The sequence below is a fragment of the Macrobrachium nipponense genome, chromosome 31 (genome assembly GCF_015104395.2).
Source record: "Macrobrachium nipponense isolate FS-2020 chromosome 31, ASM1510439v2, whole genome shotgun sequence".
NCBI lineage: Eukaryota > Metazoa > Arthropoda > Malacostraca > Decapoda > Palaemonidae > Macrobrachium > Macrobrachium nipponense.
The window spans coordinates 59887859-59902858 of NC_061093.1; the positions used below are offsets into that span (position 1 = coordinate 59887859).

At 37.3% G+C, this 15000-nt stretch overlaps 1 pseudogene; it reads right to left on the bottom strand.

Annotated features, from left to right (window-relative positions):
- LOC135206877 (glutamate receptor ionotropic, kainate 2-like) overlaps positions 1-15000 on the bottom strand; it is a 41602-nt pseudogene that overhangs the window by 3477 nt on the left and 23125 nt on the right.

A 15000-nucleotide genomic window follows, 5' to 3' on the forward strand; every position in this document is an offset into this window, starting at 1 on the left:
GAGAGAGAGAGAGAGAGAGAGAGAGAGAGAGAGAGAGAGAGAGAGAGAGAGAGAGAGAGTTGGGGGTCGGTGGAGAGGAGTGAGAGGTGGGAATTTCACTTTCTCTAGTATCTTTGGAAAGAATTTCAATGGTATGCAAAAAAATATTTTATTTCTGGAGAAGCATAATACTTTGTGTAATGTGTGTGTATATATAATTATATATATATATTATATATATATAATTATATATATAATATACTATAGATTATATATATATATATATAAATATTATATATCTATATATATAATATATGTATGTTATACAATACATAAATATATATATATGTATACTATATATACTATATATATCTATAGATATATATATATATATATATATATATATATATATATTATATATGTATGTATATATATATATGATAGAGTATATACATACATATATATATATATATAAATATATATATATATATATATATATATATATATATATATATATATATATATATATATATAATATATATGGCTATATTTGCTGTCTTATTAAAAGTTTCTTCAACATTTTAGGTCCTTTATAACAAAGACAATCGTATAGGTTAGGTTAGTTTTCAAAAGGCTCAAGCAGTATTTAATGAAGTACCTAAAAATGCAGTCGTTCAAAATGAGTAAAACTCTATGAGGAGAGTTCATGTTCGATGAACAGTTACATAAATATTTACCAAGCAACGTCTTATACTCTGCCAGTCTCACCTGGAGGCAAGGCAATGCCGTAACTCCTCGAATTCAGAAGTCCTACTTGAATGAGGTCGCAGTGCCTCTCGGTCGCGAACTCGATGCTCGGCGACTCCATGATGTAGGCATACTGACCGTCTCCCTTCAGCACTTTGCTCACCCCTTCTTCGTTGGAGGTCGAGTACACCGTAGGGGTCTGGGACTCCATGAAATTGAACATCTTCTGGTATATGGCCAGTTTGGACGTTCTGCAAAAATCGGGGAAAAGCGGATTTCTAGTAGTTGCAGAAGGGCGATGGAACAGGCAAACTAACGACTTTTTCCAGCCAGGCAGCTAAAAAAAGCAGAGAAACGAAATCTTGCCAAGGAAAAGGATGAGCTCATTGCTGAGTTGTCAGCCCTGTTGCTTTAGAACTTGTGTGAGAAATAGAAATGATTTAAAGCAGTGAAATGAATCTCACAATCCTTTCATTTCTGCTACAGCCACTTAAGCAAACACACCACAGGAAATTAATACGTGTGTCATCAGCGATCAAAACAAATCCCTAAACCTAGTGGCTTGAACAGCGTAATTTTCTGAGGTTTTTGGTAAAGTCATGGAAAGCTGAAAATTCAAGTGTAGGGAACTGCCTTTCAATGTCCTGCCACAACCTCAAACTTATGGTTGAATGACATTTCAATTAGTCTGATAATGATGTAAAATGTTAAAAAGTAAGCTGATGTTAAAAAGTAAGCTGACGATGGTGTGATCCAGAAGGGATGGTAAAGTCATGAGAGCTGAAAATCTAAATGTAGGGAACTGTTTTTCAATGTCATTGAGAATAACCATGTCTCATGGTCATTCTCAGTGACCGTGAGAATGATGGAAAATGTTAAAAAGTAAGCTGATGATGTGAGCCAGGAGGCACATTCCCCGAAAGGATTTTCTCTCTCCTTACCTGAAGAAGTTCCAAGTAGATCCTCCGTTTAAGGTACCGTATTGGATTTGGCTCTTGGCCAAATCGTCGACTGATTCCACCAATGTTTCGAGGCGTTCAGCCATCAAGAAAGCTGTTAAGTTGGCGGTGTATGAGGAGATCATGATGAGGGTGAAGAACCACCAGATACCCGCGATGATCCTGGTAGATATGGCCCTAAGAAGATGAGAGAAGATAAGCTGAGCTGGTTGTTTTCGCAAAGCGCCACACTTGATAAACACTTTGATGTATTTATAAGAATTCTCAAGTCCTATAAACATAAGACATTGTATTTCTGAATGGTGAGTGGTCTCTTAAATTCTTGTGAGAGTTTGAAAAGAAAACCAGCATTTATTTTTTCCTGATAAACTTTTTTGATGTGTTTACAGGAATTCTCATGTCCTATGAACTTAGAATATGGTATTTCTGAACGGTAAATGATCTCTTCAAGTATTGTGAAGACTGAAAAAAAGCATTTTTTTTTTCCTGATAAACTCTTTGATGTGTTTATAAGAATTCTCATGTCCTGTGAACTTAGAATATGGTATTTCTGAATAGTAAATGGTTTCTTGAAGTTTAGTGAAGGTTAGAAAAAAACCGCATTTTTTTTTTGTTTCTAGGAATTTAAGGTACAAACAACTTGAGCAATCTGGAGGTATTGGGAGCTGTATTACTCGTGAATGGAGTTCGTGGTTTCTTTTAGCAACTTCGGTATGGTTTGACAGATGGTGTCTACATAGTTACATAGTGCTAAAGAACAGTTTTAAGATTACAATGATCTTGCAAGCACCACCTCTGTTAATGGTATGTATCAGTATGAACGCTGTTAAGGGCTTTAACATATATTTTGGAACATCTCAATTCACATGTGACATAGGTAAACTCTGGCATTTCTGTAAGGTGTGAAATATTTTCTTCAACGCCAAGACACTGACCAGGTTAATGTGAAAGAATACATAAAACATAAAAAAAGATACAAGGTTGTTAGGGCAGTAGGTGGCTTAATAATGATGACATTTGGACGTGCGTGAAAATTCTTTAACCTAAATTTTGATCATTGAACCGCTTGACCTGAAATGTCTTCCTCCTCCTTTGCCCTTCTCTTTATCTCGGAGTGTGGGAAAGCATCTGTATGTTGTTTGAGTTAGTCTATAAAAATGCATCACTGAGGCTAGCTTTACAGTGATATAGTGAGTTAGCTTCTTACCTAGGCAATGCATTTCCTCCTTGCTGGACGAGGGAGCCAAAACAGAACCAAAAAGAGCCAAGGAGCGAGAACTCATTTATTCTTCCTTCTGCCGTATCGCACTGATGTGATTCGGTCCACTCGTAGGGCGAAAATCTGCATAGAAAACGGGATAATTTCTACTTGCTGTACAGCGTTGTCGTCTTGAATGTGGAAAACGTAATAAAATAAATCACTAAATGGCATATAAAAAGAAATAATTTTTTCTGGTACTCAGATATCAAATCTTAGAATAAGACTGAAACCTGTATAGAAAAAAATGGGGGAATAAATTCCGACGTGCCCATTTCTTATGAACGATTTGTGTGAATAATATCTTTAGTTATCTCGTAAATCTTCACCCGAAGGAAACTCTTTTCAACTGGGAATATTCTTCTGTTTTCATCGGCAAATAAATCTTCCATAGAATATTTCCTCAATACTTAGAAATGTTAGATAAATATTCATTTCTTGGGTATAAATAAAAAAGGAGGGACACAGAATGAGGGAGAAAAGTAAAATTAAACGTGGATATAAAGCTGAGGAGTATACAGAGAGAGAGAGAGAGCGAGAGAGAGAGAGAGAGAGAGAGCTTACCTCGCAATGGTGAAGAGCATCACCGACACCACCAGATAGGCAGAGGCCACAGAGAGCCAAACGTCAGCTGAGACGGGTGACAGGAACCTGTAGAAGACTGACGTCTTTTTGGACGATTTCCTGTACAGAATGCTGACACCTGGAGGGGAATATAAAGCAGAAATGGATTATTCTAGACATACCGACCCCACCAGTCCACCACTAGGCCTAGGCCTGAGACCTAAAGATTTCCTGGGAAACTTCAAGGCTGTAGCACCATTCTGAAGACCACAGCTACACATCGTCCGCAAAAGCACTCCTAAGGTCTTTTGAAAGTTTTTCAAAACCAATTTTTTGAGATTTCGTTGCTTACTTACTTTGTATATTTAACTTTAGACAACATTATCGGTCCACCACTAGGCCTAGTCCTTACACCAAAAGATTTCCTGAGAAACTTCAAGGCTGTAGTACCATTCTGACGACACAACTGTTGCACATCGTCCTCAACACTCACTCCTAAGGTAATTTGTAAGTTTTCCAAAACCAGATTTTGAGATTTCATTGCTGACTTACTTTGCATATTCAACTTCAGACAACATGACCAGTTCTCAATACTTGCCTAAGTTCATCCAAGGAACGGTGAAGTCGACGACTTGCTCCCTTTCGTGAGTGATGGTTAAATCGCCGATAGCGAGGTCTGCTTTCTGGAAGGCGAATTGATAAAATAAAGAAAATGTTACTCTTGATACGGCCCTTCCAATTTGGCAAAATTGTGATAAGAAAGAATATTAGAAACAAGTATATGAATATAGAAAAACACTCACGCATACAAAGGCACACACACACACACACACACACACACACACACACACACAAATATATACATGTAAACATAACAATGACAAGTTAAATGATAAAAATGCACGATCTTAATTATGCATGATAAGCGAATATTACCAAACCCATCCCCCAATAAATACTCAAGGGTCATCAACGTAATAAAATTAGTATGGTCATTGTATGTCTACCGGCTACTCTATGAGCAAGACCCCGTGCTGTCTTAAGGCCAACTAAATCTAAAACAACGACAATCATTGTATGAACATCATTGCGCGGTAATTAAGGTCTTCTGTCAGTCCCCATTCGTTATTGACCAATATTTGAGTACAAACATCCCATCACGAATATTCCTACTCTGTCATGGAATCTTTTATCAGCGTCCACTGTTTATTGTCCAGTATTTGTGTACAAACTTTCCAGTACGAATATTCGAATATTCCTACTCTGTCATGGAATCTTTTATCAGCGTCCATTGTTTATTGTCCAATATTTGAGTACAAACTTTCCAGCACGAATATTCCTACGCTGTAATGCAACCTGACTTGAACTGATTTAACCTCACCTGTTCCAGCAACTCCCGAATCATTCCGTTCCATCTCCCGGAGTCAGCGTCGAACATTCCGTAGGTCCCGTCATCTGCCAATTTCACGGTGTAGTTGAAGAGGAGCATTTGCGAAATCTCCCTTACGAGGTCAATGCAGAAACCCTCGAGGCGTTGCTGGCTGTCTGTTCCCCCGTCTGAGGTCTCCTGTAGCATGACGTAGGGGGGTTCCTTACGATAAAAAGAAGAAAAATGGAAAGAGCTCTTAGAATTCTCATTTGGAGGAGCTGTTGATAGTCAGTCAGGCTGGACACTCAGTCTTTCTATCGAGAGTTCACATAGGCAGCACATAGATCCTACCCATATGAACTCTCGAGAAAGACTGAGAGTTTCCAGCCCTGTCATTGGCTAATCAACAGCCAATCAGGAACTTCGTAAGGGACTTGCCTAGACATCAAACGCACGGTTGATGTGAATCTACTACTATAGCTGGATGTCGCAATTAACTGTTTCATCAGTTGCCAAGTGTCGTTAACTTATTCGTAAAGTCAATTACTCCGAGGGAGAGAAGGACGAGAAAGCCACTCGAGTTCCTGCTGCAAATATTCCAGTCACAGACTCGTGACCTGAATCGTAAAACAGCACATTACGCTGTTTCGGTTTCTACAGAAATATGCTTAGACATCTAGCGACTGCGGATAGCATTTTAACATAAGTACGAATTACCACTGTTTGGATACCTTGACTCTCAGGGACAATCTTTTAAACCCTCTGTTGGTAGTAATTCGACTCAAGAGGGCTGCTATAAAAAAAAAGAGAAAAAGAAATTAGATACAGATGGGAAGCAGATTCTGGAAACATCGTCTGGTGAATATACACACATACATACACGAACATTATATATATATATATATATATATATATATATATATATATATATATATATATATATATATATATATATATATATATATATATATATATATGATATATATATATATTTATTTATATATATATATGATATATATATAAGTGGAACGAAATTAATCACGGGTGAGAAGAAAAATTCCCGTCAGCTGTTAATCAATTAGTCACTGGGAAAATACGGAACAAAGGGATGTGTGACTTGATTGCGCTTTTTTTAAAAAGTCTCTGAAATAGTGCTATTATCAGTTACGTTATTAAGAACTACAAGGCGGTTCTAAACCCCAGCACTATAGCAGACTCACATCAGCCGTGCATTTGATGTCTACGCCAGTCTCTTACGACGCTCCTGATTGGCTGTTGATAAGCCAATCACAAGGCTGGAAACTCAGTCTCTCTCTCGAGAGAGTTCACATAGATAGGATGTGTGTTCCATCTCTCCTGAGACTGAGAGTTTCCAGCCCTGTCATTGGCTTATCAACAGCCAGTCAGGAGCGTCGTAAGGGACTGGGCCTAGACGTCAAATGCAAAGCTGATGTGAATCTACTATAGCCTGGTGTCCTCGCTATTATTATCAGTTCATCCAGTGATCGTGTGTCTTTTCCTAGTGCGGAAAGGAGTGCTTACAGTTGTGGTACCGATCCTTCTGCCATGACTGTATGCTTGCTTGTTACACCGATGAAATTTCCAAATGCATTAATCTTATTATTGGAGAATTATATCTACAAGTAATTCAAATGCCAGACTTTGACGTACATAACTTAGAACTTTCGAAAGCGTGCTTTAGCTCCCTTTTTCAACAAGGAGTCTGTGATGTGATTTGGATGTGATTTGATGTGATTTGTTTGTTACGTTGTTTATACGTTGCATGGAACCGGCGGTTATTCAGCAACGGGACCAAAGGCTTTATGTGACTTCCGAACCAGGTCGAGAGTGAACTTATATCACCAGAAATACATATCTCTAAGTCCTTAGTGGAATGCCCGAGAATCAAACTCGCGGCCACTGAGGTGGCAGGCCAGGCCATAGCGATCACGCCACTGAGGCGAGCTTGTTGATAGTTGTTAGACAAGAAAGGATACGGATATTGGACATGAGTGGTATGTCTGTTGGCTAATGATAATTCTTGAAAAATTTTCTGAGGATTCGTATGTGGGTAAAATTGATCCAATCGTTTGATGAACGTCTGCTGATTTGATGAGGATCTTCTATATCCAACAGATGTCTACAATGGTTCTTAGAAAACATTTGGGTTAAGTAAATATATACTGCTGGAGATTGCATCTATTCCGGTGGGGGTATCCTTGATCAGGTAGGGACTACAATTCTTTAGCGGGGCTTTTGAAAATAACGTGAAAGTAAAAAAACAAAAAAAAAAAAAAAACTTGTGTATAGATTACAGTATTGACTTCACCGTCTTATATATATGGCAAAAATAATCACAATTGGTTCGTTAAGGACATATTAGGCTGTCATAGATTAAAACAATGAGGACGAATCGTGATTTCTAATGAATAGCTTTACAAAATCTGCAACTGTTCATTATGATTAACCTATGTTTGAAGTTTGACAGGTATTGGTTTCAAACATCATACAGCTCAACTCAAGAAATTAGTTCCCAATATGATGAAAGCGCCACTTTTTAAAAACAAGGACCGAGAAATGGTTAAGCATGAAATGTGATTTAGGAACTTGTGAGCGAACTCCGGTTACCTGTTGCAGGCTCGCATCGATTATTATCATCGGGCTGCCAGCCACTGAGTCGGAGGGTTTCGCGTTCTTCATTAATCTCTGAAATTCGTAACCAAAAAGGTAAATGCAAACATAATACGCAGCAATTTCGAGATCTGATTTCGGTTACCGAACAGCTATTTACGTTAGTTTTCGGTCATAACTCCCTGTGTGTGTGTGTGTTTTTTTTTTTTTTTTTTTTTTTTTCAGCTTAGTCTTATCTTCTTCGTTATTCGCTGAAATTTGTAACCAAAGAGGAAAATTCTAACACAGTAAGCAGCAATTTCGAGATCTGATCTCTGTTTTCAAACAGCTATTTACGTTACTTTTCGGTCCCAACTCCCTGTTTTTTCTTCTTTTTTTTTACAGCTCGCAACAAACCGCAGCAATAATTCAATAGCAGTACGGTTATGTGTTACACGACACCCTATTCCTCAATTCTAACCTGCCTTCGATGAAGGCTACTTTCCTCCTTTACAACCTACCAGCTCCTGTCGGTAAGCTCTCTCATTGCCTGGTTCGTGTGATATCAACTTTCGTATATACACTGTAGCGTAAGTTTATGACACTGTTTAAAGTACGTCTTCGATGAAGCAATCAGCTTGCGTATATACATCTGTGCCCCCCTAAGTTTTTAATTTTTGTGGCTGTTTTAAAGTACGTCTTTTCGATGAAGCACACTGGATATTAATAAAAGCCTCTTGCATCAGCGTTACGCTCCACCAAGTACTACTGCGTTCTTTACCTTAGCTGTCCATTCACTCTCGTGTCTGTCCAAATTCTGTGACTTGACTCTCATATAATCATCTTCTCTTCCCCTCTCAGTTTAGAATATATCCTTCGGTCTAGAAATGACTCTACATATGCCTCTAGTACTAAATATCATTATCATTATTGCTATTCAATGCTTGACTCTCCAACTATTTTCCTCTCTAAGTCTGAAATAAATCCCTCGGTCTAGATATGCCTCAGGTACTAAAAATCATTGTCATTATTGCTGTTCAATGGGGATAAAATGAAGTATATTACAGTAGGAAATATCTTGAATGAAAACTCACCAACACGGACGAAATGACCAGGTTCTTCCTCCGTAATTCCTCTACAATGTCCTGTTTCTACCTCTCTGTAGGATTTGGTGTAGTTGGCGCCAACTTGTCGGGTTCCACCTGGACCACGGAAGTAGAAGTTATAATTGCTAATATGCAAATAAGCACAGAGAGAGAGAGAGGTAGATAGATGAATAGATAGGTAGATATATAGATAGATAGATAGAGAGCCAAAGTTTCAGATGAAAAACTAATTTCCATTATGCATTGATATTTCTGGCCTGTTCATAAACTTAGTCTGATGAGAGAGAGAGAGAGAGAGAGAGAGAGAGAGAGAGAGAGAGAGAGAGAGAGAGAGAACTAATTTCCATTATGCATTGATAACTCACGGCCTGTTTGTAAACGTGTCTGTTGCTAAAAGATTATTACATGAATAGTATTATTAACGATATTGTGAATAATTGGAAGGCTGTACATATGATAAAAATAGCTAATGATTTCAAGGATAGATAATACTGAGAGAGAGAGAGAGAGAGAGAGAGAGAGAGAGAGAGAGAGAGAGAGAGAGATTGTTAGAAGCTGTCAAGTAAAACTGCTTAGCAGGAAATCACGGCGTAATCCACAGTTTATTAAAAAATGGGCGAAAGTGCGGAATCCTCACGTGAGACCCATGACGTATCAGGGGGAGAAAAAAGTATAGGCGAGTTATGTTCCCAGTAATACTGGATTCCAAATGCTTAAGCCTTTGATCCTATTTGCAATATGGGGAAGAGGGTCCGATCCGAATTGGAAGAGAATCTGCCGCGTCAATCTCTGCGGTAGAGCGACTTTGTAGAGACCAAGTGAAATCTCTAAAGTAGATGAACACAGAGGCTCCAATTCACGCTCAGGTTCTCTGTGTTCTTGATTCTGGGACGATATAGCGGGTCTTTTGAAAAAAGCTTACATTGAGAAATCTATATGATTCTGTTTTTCATGTTACACGAAGCGTGTGTCATATTATTCTTAAAAACGACACACTTTGAGATGTCCGAGAGAAACTCATGCTAGTTTTGTCAGTAGAGTTATGACATGTAAGTTGATCTTCAAAATAGTGGGAGCCATTGACAAAGCTCTAAAGGAAACGACATTCGATCGAGTCTTGCCTATAAACTTGATTGCATATTTTGGTTTCTCTAAAGGGAAGCACACTAAATGAATAGCTTAAGTTCATCATGAAATAAAAGCTTTTCTTTCCCAAATCCCAAAGGAGAATTTGCGGTCATATAAACAGCATTTCACCCCACGGCGAGTACACGATACGTTCCATTATCAAAAGAATCAAGGACAAAGGTTTGCGCAATTTAATCCACACAACGAGACGATTCCGGAAACTTAAAAAAAACGAGTTTATGTGCGTGTGTGTGTGTGTGTGTGTGTGTGTTTACAAGTTAGATTTCAAAAGTAACTTCTGCCCAACGGATTTTTATTCTCTTTGAAAAGCAGCAAAAAAAAAAAAAAAAAAAAACTGCAAGAAAAAGTGGCAGTTAATTCCGTCTGTATGAAATAAAATCTCTTTTCGAGTCACTTGAAGCATCTCACTTAACGAGGAACATACCGACGGTGCTCCCTTTGATTTCTATTTCATAATAATAACATATATATATATATATATATATATATATATATATATATATATAGTATATATATATATATATATATATATAGTATATATATATATATATATATATATATATATATATATATATATATATATATATATATATATATATAGATAGATAGATATTTTTTTGTAAGTGCTTTATGAAAGAACAAAGGATTTCAACATTTTCACGATATTACTGTCATTGATTGCTCAGTAAATAGTAATCGTGAAAATATCGAATACTAGAGTTTTCTTAAACTGTAACAGAAATGCGGTATCAGTTAAAGAAAGTGGAATGTAATAGACTCACCAGCCAACACAAATTCTGACAAAAAGTCTGAAATCGATGCAGAATACTTACGTCGTTCATTGCTCTCTCTCTCTCTCTGGTGGTTCAGTTCTCTGTCGTCTGTCTGTCTCTCTCTCTCTCGCTGGTGATTCAGTTCTCTCTCTCTCTCTCTCTCTCTCATCGATCTCTCTCTCTCTCTGGTGATTCAATTCTCTCTCTCTCTCTCTCTCTCTCTCTCTGGATTCAATTCTCTCGCTCTCTCTCTCTCTCTCTCTCTCTCTGGTGATTGCAATCTCTCTCTTCTCTCTCTGGTGATCATCTCTCTCTATCTCTCTCTCTCTCTCGTCTCTCGTCTCTCTCGCCGTAGTCAATTTCAAGTCTAGTGAAAGTTCTATAGCGAACTTGAGTCACAAGAGTCAAGACTCGTGGGAGAAAAGCCGTTTCTGAAAGGAATGGAGGAAGGAGAGGAGGAGGAGGAGTAGGAGGGAGGATGAGGAGGAGGAGGAGGAGGAGGCGGTTGAGCAATGTGTGTGAAGGAAATATGTAAAAAACTTCGCCATCTCGAACCAGATTGAAATCCCGGGCGCCCAACTTCCCGCATCTATTTGATTTGACCTCGAGAGATCTGCCCCGTGTTCGCGTCAAACGTCTGTCTTACGATGTTCGTGGAAATGTCTCTCTTATGACTCATACGGATGCGAATCTCAGTCAAAAACAACAGGAACTACAGTTATTCCTTTTACTTGCTACTCTGTAAGCAAGAGCCCGAGCTGACATAAGCCCAACTCAATCAAAACAACTATAGTTATGACTTTTTAAAGGCTGTTCTCTGAGCAGAAGACCCGTGCTGGCATAAGGGCAGCTCAATCAAAAAAACAACAACAGTTATCCCTTTTAAGGGCTGCTCTATGAGCAAGAGCACGTGCTGGCATAAGGCCAGCTCAGTCAAAAACAACAACAACAACGGAGATCCTTTCATTGACCTACAAAATCCCGCATAATTGCCTAATTTCAATTCCACTTTTAAAAGTCCATTCTGAAAACATGAAAACGATTCAATGCATATCTCTTAAAAGAACGTAATCCGGACTAACTCTTCATTAAAGAAATAACGTGAAAAGACTATGCACCTGCATATTCCCAAGTACACGTGACTCCACACGGAATATTTCCCCCATATCATTTTAAAGGTGGGGCAGTCGTATTGAATAGTGATGTCGAAGTAGTGGATCCCGTTCTTTTAAGACTTTGATCCTGTTTGCAATACAGTAAAGAGGATCCGATCTGAAGTGGGAGAGCGTATATGAGTCTCCATCATTACGGTTGAGATTTTGTTCACGATGGAAAATTACAAAATTATACTGGGAGTCTTCGCTTCGCGTTGAATACGTATTGCACAATTAATCTGAGAAGATGTAAGACACATTTATGAGAGGTTCTCCACGACTTGATATCTTTTTTTCGGGAAACTTCTTACATAAGTTTATATACACCTATGCCGATCCCATGCCCAAATAGAATAATTTCCTATTATTCTACCTACGTTCTTTCATTATTTTTGCTTTTAATGTTACCATGAAACATTCGTTGCAGTAAATCCAGTCACATTGCTGACGAAAAAAAATTAATAGTATTTTGCAATGAAATGTTCAATTTATTATAATGGCCCACCTTTTGTTTCAAGAAACCAGCAGCTGGAGACGAATGATGACTCTGAAGCAAAAGCGAGAGAGAGAGAGAGAGAGAGAGAGAGAACTTACCTTACATACCTTACAGTTCGTTCGGGTTGCCCCAGGTCCCTCAGTGAGAGGCACCTCTAATGTCTACCAGAGAGTTGCTAGTACATCTTCCGGTATATTTTGCATCTTCCAATCTTGGATGGTCTGGGATGCAGTTTAGATATTTGTCGAGCTTATTCTTAAACACATCTACGCTCACTCCTGATATATTCCTCAGATGAGCTGGCAACGCATTGAAAAGACGCTGCATTATCGATGCTGGTGTGTAGTGGATTAATGTGCCTGTGTGCTTTCCTTATTTTTCCTGGTATAGTTTTGGGCACTATTAATCTACCTCTGCTTGCTCTTTCCGATATATTAGTTCCATGATGTTTTCTGCTATTCCTTCTATCTGTTTCCATGCCTGAATTATCATGTAGCGTTCTCTTCTCCTTTCTATACTATATAATTTTAAGGATGTAGTCTTTCCCAGTAGTCAAGGTCTTTAACTTCTTCTATTCTAGCTGTAAAGGACCTTTGTACACTCTCTATTTGTGCAATATCCTTTTGATAGTGTGGGTACCATATCATATTGCAATATTCAAGTGGACTACGAACATATGTTTTATAAAGCATAATCATGTGTTCAGCTTTTCTTGTTTTGAAGTGCCGTAACATCATTCCCATTTTTGCTTTACATTTTGCCAAAAGAATTGCTATTTGATCATTGCATAACATGTTCCTATTCATCATCACACCAAGGTCTTTAACTGCTTCCTTATTTGTGATTGTCTCATTATTAGGTCCCCTATATTCATATAGCTTTCCTTCTCTGTCTCCATAATTTATTGATTCAAATTTATCAGAGTTAAATACATCCTATTTTCCTCTGCCCAATCATGTACTTTGTTAAGGTCTCTTTGTAGAGCGTTCCTATCTTCATCACAAGTAATTTCTCTACTTATTCTTGTGTCATCAGCGAAACTGCTCACTACCGAATCCTTAACATTACTGTCTATGTCTTCAATCATAATAACAAACAGTATTGCAGCTAACCCCACCGTACCTTGTGGCAACACAGGATATTACCTTGGTTTCATCCGATTTCTCATCGTTTGCAATAACTATCTGTTTTCTGTTTGTGTAAAAATTCTTTTAACCATCTTCCTACTTTATCCACGATATTGTGTTTTCTAATTTTCTTTGCTAATATATTATGGTCTACCTTGTCAAAAGCTTTTGCAAAGTCTAGATAAACCACATCTGTTTCATTTCCGCTTTTCACGGTGGACTAACAGTTGGGTTTGTGTACTTTTTCCGGGTACGAAACCGTGTTGTCCTATATTAAACAAATTATTTTTTATTAAATGTTTCATAATATTTTTCTTCATTACCCTTTCATACACTTTCATAATATGTGATGTTAGACTCACAGGCCTATAATTACTTGCCTCTAGTCTTGATCCACTTTTGAAAGAAGGGTGATATATGCTAATTTGTGCTCATCATAAATCTTGCCTGTATCTACACTTTGTCTTAATAATATTGCAAGTGGCTTTGCGATAGAATGAACTACTTTCTTTAACAAAATAGCAGGAACTCCATCAGGCCCTGCAGCAGCTCCATTTTTAATTTCATTAATTGCCTGCACAATATCAGCTTCATTAATTTCTATGTCAGCTAAATATTCATTATTTTCGTCCCTTACTTCTATATCATTATCTTCATTATCTATTCTAGGGGTGAATTCTCTCTTATATCGTTCTGCCAGTTATGTTGCAAATTCCTTTTTTTCATTCGTTAATCTCCCTTCAATTCTTAGAGGGCCTATTTTCTATTCTTCTTTTATTCATCTTTTTCGCGTATGAGTATAATAGTTTGGGGTTTTGCTTGATATTTATTAGGGTTTTTTCTTCCAAGTCCCGTTTTTCATTTTCTTTTGATTGTATAATCTTTTGTTCTGCATTTTCTATCTTACTTTTTAGTTCTATAACTTTCCATGCATTTTTTTCTTTTTCTTTTGCAAGACCTTTTTTCCACTTTCTGATTTTCTGGAACAAGATCCTTCTGTCTCTTGGTATGCATGACTGATGTTTACTTTTCTTCTTCGGTATATATTTATCCACTATTTTCTCTAATATTTTATATAATATCTCAGTATTTACCCTTATGTCATCACTTACGAAAATGTTATCCTAATCTTTGTTTAATTCTTCATTTATTTCTGACCATTTTATATTTTTACTGTAGAAGTTGTATTTTCCATATCTTTCCCACTTTTTCATTTCTTGCTTATCTCTGTTTTCACTTGCTTTGGAATGGACTGTTAATTCTATGACATTATGGTCTGAAATACTCGTATTATAAACTATTATTTCTTTAACATAATTCATCTCGTTCACAAATACTAGGTCTAAAGTATTTTCCTTCTTGTTGGCAGGTGATTTATTTGTTGAATGTTGTATTCTAGTAGCATATCTAATAGCTTTTCGAATTGCCTCTTATCTTCTGCACTACTATTACTCTGTTTTTTATATGTATAAGTACAACCACAATCTCCTATTCGTTCTTTCCATTCTACGAAAGGAAAGTTGAAGTCTCCAGATAGGAGAATAGTCCAGTCCTTGTGATTTCTACATATATCATCCAATTTTTCTATTATTAAGTCAAACTCTTTAGTATTAGGGGGTCTATATATTACTATGTTCAATAATTTTTCAGATTCAAATTCTACCGCTATTAGTTCACATTCTGAGTTACTATATTTCTCATATATTTTT